Source organism: Lampris incognitus, chromosome 3 (assembly GCF_029633865.1).
Source record: "Lampris incognitus isolate fLamInc1 chromosome 3, fLamInc1.hap2, whole genome shotgun sequence".
Classification (NCBI taxonomy): domain Eukaryota; kingdom Metazoa; phylum Chordata; class Actinopteri; order Lampriformes; family Lampridae; genus Lampris; species Lampris incognitus.
The window spans coordinates 78,514,114-78,522,538 of NC_079213.1; positions in this window are offsets into that span (position 1 = coordinate 78,514,114).

The window sequence follows — 8,425 nt, forward strand, 5'->3', positions numbered from 1 at the left end:
CGTTGCTACTTCCTGTCGTGCTGTGTGAGGTCAAAGAGGAAACACAGTGGAACTATGGGATACCGGCGGACGCGGGCAAATGGTGCAACCGGGACTACAAAGCTGTAGTTTTTTTTCCTCAGCAGAAATATGTGTCGCACCTTTCAATCGTGTCAAAACAATGATACAGGTTGCGTTTTACAGTGAAATATGCAATTTGTCGCCAGAGATATGAGCAACAGTGGACAGTAAATCAGTAAAACAAAACAAAAGCCAGATGGTTTAAGTAAAATAGCAGTGGATTCCTTTGGAGAGATGTTCGTTACACTTTTGAGGGGTTTTTAGGGGTCCAATCAGCGATAGCTGCGGAACCCTATTGTTTTTCTAAGGATTATTGTTGTTTTCGCAAAATGCTAAATAAGCACATTTACGTTTTGGGTCATATCTCGGGCTCTGTATGGAATTTTTGAGAAATTATTTTTTTCCGCTAATTCCTTGGGAGATCCAGAATCTAACGCACCAATTCCCGCCAATTTCCGCCTGCCAGAATTTCCCGTCATTTTCAAAAAACCGAAAGTGAAAGTAAAATGAACTAGTCTGATGCTGTTCATCCGATTCGCATGAAAATTGGCATGCGTCACTTCCAGACTGTTGAATGTTTTATTATAATATAATGTACGCCCTTACTTATTGTGTTCATAGTAATGGATATAACTCCTGTGCCCAGTAGAGGGCAATAATATTATTTGTCCACCAGAGGGCAATGTTTACACTAGGCAGTGCATCAGGATGTGATGTCACTGCCACTTCTTCTGTTGGTAGCCTACCAGTTCCGGTAGACTTGTTGATTCAAGATCATGCGACATCATGGTCGCATGATGAGCCTGATGGAAAATAAATATGCCAAAGGCTAAAGATACTAATAGTGTCAAGTTGTATCAATCTCCACCGCTACGCCGATACATCTGACAGGTTATGGGCCCAGTCATGCCAGTTTAGAGCAAGGAAAGGTAACAGAAAAACGAACTTTTGTCTGTTAGCCAAGTGAAGCTACTAGCTAGGCTAAAAGGGCTTCTGAAGACGGCGCCGAGAGACTCCCGCTGAAAATGCAGTGAAAAGCGCGCAACGAGAGTTTCTACAAGCCGCAGTTCAACGTTTGGAGATTGAACTTGGAAAAGAAAGTGATAATGGCGGCTGCAGCAGGAACGGTCTCCTTGTTACAGCAGCAGTTAATGAGGCCCGTGTTCGACGGAGCAGAGGATAAGTACGATCTGTGGGAGACAAGATTTCTTAGCCGGTTACACATTCTGAAATTAAAAGACACTATTTTACAAGCACCAGCCGACGGTGCCGATGCTAACGCTATAGCTACAGATGTAGCAAGAAATGCAGACTGTTATGCACAATTAGTAAATTCACTTGATGATAAGAGTCTGTCATTAATAAGACACGATGCTGCTGAAGATGGCCGCAAAGCTCTAAAAATATTAAGAGAGCACTATACAGGTAAAAGCAAGCCAAGGATTCTGAATCTGTACACATCCTTGACCACTATAAGTATGGAAGGAACTGAGACTGTTACAGATTACATAATAAGGGCAGAGAATATTATAACAGCTCTCCGCGATGCAGGAGAGAATATAAGTGATGGGCTACTTGTAGCCACCATCTTGAATGGACTGCCTGACTCATTCAGACCACTGGCTGTCCATGTAACACAAAATGAGGACAATGTCACATTCCAAGACTTTAAGAGAAGATTGAGGGTGTATGAAGAGTCCGAAAAGATGAGGACGTCTGGATCTGCGGACACTGTGATGAAGACTAACACTAAGCAAAGCAAACAAGGCACCAAGACACAAAGAAAAGATGGGGAAGCCACTCTGACGTGTTACCGATGTGGTGTTAAAGGACATGTCAGGACCAAGTGCACCCAGAAAGTGTGGTTCAGTCACTGCAGGAGCAACTCGCACGCTGACTCAGTGTGCAGGAAGAAGGGAAAAGGAGACGGAGCCCGAAAGGTTGCAGAGGACGAAGAGGAGGAGAGCAGGAACGACAGGGACTTCCTCTTCATGACGACGAGCAACGACAGGCCACCAGCCAATGTGAAAAAGAAAGGGATCATGGTGGACGCTGGGGCGACATCTCACATTGTGACTGATATTGCCATGTTCGAGAGCTTCGATAACACTTTCCAGCCCGACGCCCATTCAATCGAGCTGGCAGATGGAACTAAGTGCACGGGGACAGCGCAACGCAGAGGGACGGCGCTGATCTCTCTACTAGACAGCGATGGACGAGAACAAACCGCACAGCTACAGGACGCATTGTATATGCCGACGTACCCGCACGACATCTTTTCAGTGGCAAGAGCAACCAATGCAGGGGCGACAGTGACTTTTAAGAGAGGGGACAGTCACATGCTCACCAAGAAGGGTACCAGGTTTGATTTCCATGAAAGTGGTAATTTGTTCTACCTACCCACTGTTGTGAAAAATGTTGATACTTGCAGTGTGTGCCATGACATGCAAACATGGCATGAGATTTTAGGGCATTGCAACTACGAGGATGTAAGCAAACTAATGGGTGTGGTAAGAGGTATGGAAATACGAGGTAGTGCTGTTAGACCAGCACAGATGTGTGAGATATGTACTAAAGGAAAGTTCACACAAACACGGAATAGAGAGGCAGATAAAAAGGCTACAGAGCCTCTTCAGCTAGTCCATACGGATCTTGCTGGTCCCATGAGAACCCCAAGTCTAGAAGGTCACAAGTATGCACAGTCTTTTACAGACGATTATTCGGGTGCGATGACCGTATATTTTCTCAAATCCAAAAGTGATGCTTTACAGGCCACAGAGAGGTACTTAGCAGACTCCGCCCCCTTTGGAAAGGTCAAAATAATTCGCTCAGATAATGGGAGCGAATTCACCAGTAAAGAGTTCAGAGCGCTGCTAACCAAAAATGGCATAAAACATGAAACATCCGCACCCTATTCACCTCACCAGAACGGTACAGCGGAGAGAGGTTGGCGAACCCTCTTTGAGATGGGTAGGTGTATGCTGCTAGACAGCAAGTTACCAGATACACTGTGGAGTCATGCTGTGCAGACCGCAGCACACGTAAGAAATAGGTGCTATAGTAAACGCACCCAGCAAACACCATATGAGATGCTTACAGGCAAGAAACCAGACATGTCCAGACTTCAGAAATTCGGGTCTGTGTGTTTTACATACACACAAGAGAAAGGGAAGATGGACTCCAGATGTAAAGAGGGTGTTTTTGTGGGCTACGATAAGAATAGTCCTGCTTATCTTGTATATTTTCCTGACACACAGAAGGTATCACGACACAGGTTGGTGAAGTTCAACAATAGGACCCCTAAAGAGAAAGAAACACAGACACAGGGACCACACAGTGAATGTCAGGACAGGGAGGTAGAACCCATGGTCTATGACAATGAGATAAATGATGATGAAAATGCATCAGGTCAAAGTGTTGGTGGTGATGTTTCTGAGGTCGAGAGTGAACAGCCAAGCAGTGGGGGAGTTAGAAGGAACCCACCTAGAAATAGGAGAATGCCAGCGCATTTACAGGAATACGACACTGATACAACAGACACACTGGTAATTTGTGTAGATGCTTGTTACAGAGCTGTTTGTGACATACCACAAACTTTTCAGGAAGCTATCAGGTCAACAAAGTCAAAACAGTGGAAAAATGCTATGGATGACGAAATGCAGTCACTGAAAGAGAATGAGACTTTTAAAATCACCCAGTTGCCACCAGGCAAAAAGACAGTGGGGGGCAGGTGGGTGTATTCCCTAAAGAGTGACGCTAATGGGTCAGAAAAATGTAAGGCTAGATATGTAGCTAAGGGCTACAGCCAAAAGGAAGGTATTGACTACGAAGAAACCTTCTCGCCGACAGCTGACATGACTACTGTTAGAGTTGTCATGCAGAAAGCAGTGCAGGACGATTTAGTTTTACATCAGATGGATGTAAAAACTGCATACCTGCATGCAAAAATAGATAAAGAGATATACCTAGAACAACCAGAAGGTTATGAGGAGGTATCAAAAACCGGAGAACGACTAGTATGCAAACTACAGAAGTCCCTTTATGGACTTAAACAGTCCGGCAGGAACTGGTATGCTCTGTTACATGCATACCTCACAGAAAATGGTTTCAAACAAAATCCTGCTGATAACTGTCAATACACAAGGGAAAAGGAAAATGAAAAAGTAATCATTATTGTATGGGTTGATGATCTAATCATTGCCGCTAACAATGAGGATGTTGTGAAAACTGTAAAAATGATGCTCACCGCTAGGTTCAAAATGAAAGACCTGGGGAAACTCAATCATTTTCTAGGGATTGATTTTCACCAGTCAGGGAGCCAAGTCACTATGTCACAAGAGAGGTATGTGAATAAAATCCTCTCCAGGTTTGGGATGCAAGACTGTAAGTCTAGAGAGACCCCATGCGAGGCAAAACTAGAATACGCAGAGGATGCAGAAAAAATGGAAGATCCAAGGTTGTATCGAGAGGCAGTTGGGAGTTTGATTTATTTGGCTACTTGCACTAGGCCAGATTTAAGTTTTGTGGTCAGCAAACTTTCCCAACATTTCTCTGATCCAACTGAGGAGCACTGGAACACAGTAAAGCACGTGTTCAGGTATCTCAAGGCTACAAGTCACCGTGGTTTATGTTTTAAAAGGGATTACAAAAGTCAGCTAGGGCTTATAATCCACAGTGATGCTGACTGGGCCTCAGAGGTCTCTGATAGACGTAGCACCACGGGATATTGTGTCAGCCTAAGTGAGAGAAGCTCTCTCATTTCTTGGAAGAGTAGGAAACAACCGACAGTTGCACTATCTACCTGCGAGGCAGAATACATGGCCTTAGCGTCAGCTATTCAGGAGTGTATGTATTTACATCAGCTACTCAAGGGTATGGATAAATACAAATATGCACAAACTAAGGTTTATGATGACAACCAAGGAGCAATTGCTTTAGCAAGAAATCCAGTTAATCGCCAAAGATGTAAACACATTGATATTAAATATCACTTCATACGAGAGACTGTTAGTAGTGGTAAGATATCTCTGGAATACTGTCCTACTGACAGCATGATCGCTGACTTGATGACCAAACCAGCCACAAAGCTACAACTTAAAAAGTTTGCTCAGCACTTGTTTGGTACTTGAACTGCTAAAACGCCATGTATGGTGTGACTCATTGTATTTTTGTTATTTTGGTAACTAATCCCCAAATAGCGGGAATATTTTTGGTTATTGTTTTCTACATTGCACTGTTATACCACAATAAGCTATGTGCGAGTGGGGGTGTTGAATGTTTTATTATAATATAATGTACGCCCTTACTTATTGTGTTCATAGTAATGGATATAACTCCTGTGCCCAGTAGAGGGCAATAATATTATTTGTCCACCAGAGGGCAATGTTTACACTAGGCAGTGCATCAGGATGTGATGTCACTGCCACTTCTTCTGTTGCCTACCAGTTCCGGTAGACTTGTTGATTCAAGATCATGCGACATCATGGTCGCATGATGAGCCTGATGGAAAATAAATATGCCAAAGGCTAAAGATACTAATAGTGTCAAGTTGTATCAATCTCCACCGCTACGCCGATACATCTGACACAGACAATGCTGATAAAAAGTTGTCGAAAGAATTGTGATGTCATTCCATTTCGAAGTAACATGTCAATCAAAATTTAAGGTGTGGCCCATAGTGATTGTATTGCCTATATCTAGTGATGTGATTGTCCAAACTAAACGAAACTTGTCACGCACAATCACAATATTCTTTGGAAGCTCGCCAAATGTTGTGCAATTTCGTCCATAGGGGGCACTACAACTGACACGTCAATTTCAAAAACCGCTGCAATACTGATTGGACCCCGTTAATCGCCGCTTGCGGCTATATTTTGTTGGTTCTTGTTTTTCATGCCACTTGAATGTTCAGATTCAACCAGAAATTTTGGGGAAAGTTTAGGAGTCTGCGTGTATGTAACAGTATTGTAGTAGATTCGGGGGACAGCTCGGCCGAACCGTCACAACCGGGACGCGAACCCGTATTTCCTGCACCGCGGGCGAAAACGTTAACCAGTCGACTAAAAGGTCTGTCCCGTTAGCTAACGTGTCTACTTATCCATGCACGTTACACTACCCCCCTCTGATACCCCATATCAGCTCCCTCGCGCCTCTGGGCGCACGCGCTTCCGATGACCTCACGGTCTCACCATCCCACTTCTGACACCAATGCAGCGAACTCAAGGGGGCAGCAGGGGAACCTTCGCCACAGCCGGGACGCGAACCCATATTTCTCGCACCGCGGGGGGGGGGGGGCAATATTAACCAGCCGACTAAAGGGTCCGACCGGTTAGCCAAGGGCTAACGTGTCTACTTATCCATGCACGTTACACTATGTATTGAAACAGGCGTTTTCCAACATAAAATTTCATGTGTTTGGCTCATTTTCTCCAATGAACACAAAAAAGAACACGTTTACATGTGGAGAATATGTGTCACTGTAGTGATATAACGCCATGTATATACACTGGAACTACACTAGGTGTTATGTACTACCCGGACTGTTATTATGGTTACACCACTACCATGTATCGTTATTACGTCTGCCTACTGAGCCACGATTAAACCTGAGTTCTATAACCCGGTGTGGTCATTGATCCTCGATCAATACTACCCTGTAGAGCCGAAGTAACGGAGAAGACCGTAGGTTCACACTTTAGCCGTGTAGGCAACTTTCTTTAATCCACGGTAAATCAGCGAGACAAACAAAACCCACAGCTCGACTCAGCGGAGGTGGCAAGAATAACCAGAAAACTGGCTGGACAACCATAACTTAACCCTGCGTTAACCTGCCAGGGCAACCATGACTTAACCCTTAGTTCCTGGGTTGAATTCTGTCCCCAATACGTGTCCACCACATGAGCCCCCCCAGAATTCGCCCTAGTAATCGAAGTCAGGCAGGCGCGGGTGGACGACAGGCCGTCCGCGGCGGCTCCGGATAACAGGGGCCGGAGTGTCTGTGGGAGGCATTGACGCGGGCCTGTGGAGGTCGGCCTGAGGAGCAGAAGAGGCAGCGCGGGCCTCCACGGGGGGAGGAGGCGGAGCCGGGGGACGACCGCGACGAGGAGGTTGGGCTAACTCCAACGGCTGCGTCAAGTCCAGGTGTGCGGGTTTAACTCGGTCCACTGAAACATGCTCGGCCGTGCCCCCAAAATCCACCACCAGGTGCTTAGTTCCCCATTCCATGACGCGGAAGGGGCCGTCATAAGGGGGTTGCAGAGGGGGGCGGTGTGCGTCGTGACGGATGAACACGTAGTCCGCTGACTGCAGACCTGGGGGCACCTGGGACACCGGAGCGCCATGTTGGGCGGTAGGGACGGGTGTGAAAGCTCTGACCCCGTCCAGCAAGGAGGCTCGTTGGTCCACAGCTGACCAGGGACGCGTTGCATTGGGCATGAAATCGCCTGGGACTCGCAGCGGCGTGCCGTACACCAGCTCCACAGAGGAGGCTTGTAGGTCTTCCTTCGGGGCGGTCCGCAGGCCCAGCATGACCCATGGGAGCTTGTCAACCCAGTTGCAGTCCTTGAGAGTAGCCCGAAGCGCAGCCTTCATGGACCGGTGGAAGCGCTCACATAGGCCGTTCGCCTGAGGGTGGTAGGCGGTAGTGCGATGAAGCTTGACGCCCAGAGCCTCACCCACAGCATTCCATAGCTCTGAGGTAAACTGTGGCCCACGGTCAGATGAAAGGTCGGAAGGCGTACCGAAACGTGAGACCCACGACCCAATAAAAGCCCGGGCCACATCAGCAGACGTCGTGGATGCCAGGGGAACAGCTTCAGGCCAGCGCGTAGTCCTGTCCACCACAGTGAAGAGGTAGGTGAACCCATGGGAGGGGGGTAGGGGACCAACCAGGTCGACGTGGACATGGTCAAATCGTCTCTCCGGCACTGCGAAGCGTTCCAGGGGCGCCTTAATGTGGCGGTGTATCTTAGCCCGCTGACAGGCAACACACGAGTCGGCCCACGCTTTCACGTCTCTCTTAAGTCCCTCCCACACAAACTTAGCAGAGGTCAGGCGCACGGATGGCTTACCGCCTGGATGAGAGAGGCCGTGCACAGCTTCAAATACGGGGCGTCTCCAGCTGTGCGGGACGATGGGCCTGGGCTGTCCTGTGGAGACGTCACACAGGAGGGTGACACCTGTGTCGCTGAAAGGAACGTCCTGCAGGCGGAGCCCCGTGTCGGAGGCCCGGAGACGGAGGAGGCTCGGGTCCGTGGCCTGGTCAGCAGCCATCTGTGCATAGTCAAGGCCTAGGTGGACCGCTCCAATCACTGCCCTAGACAGGCAGTCAGCTACCTGGTTAGACTTACCAGCGACGTGCTGGATG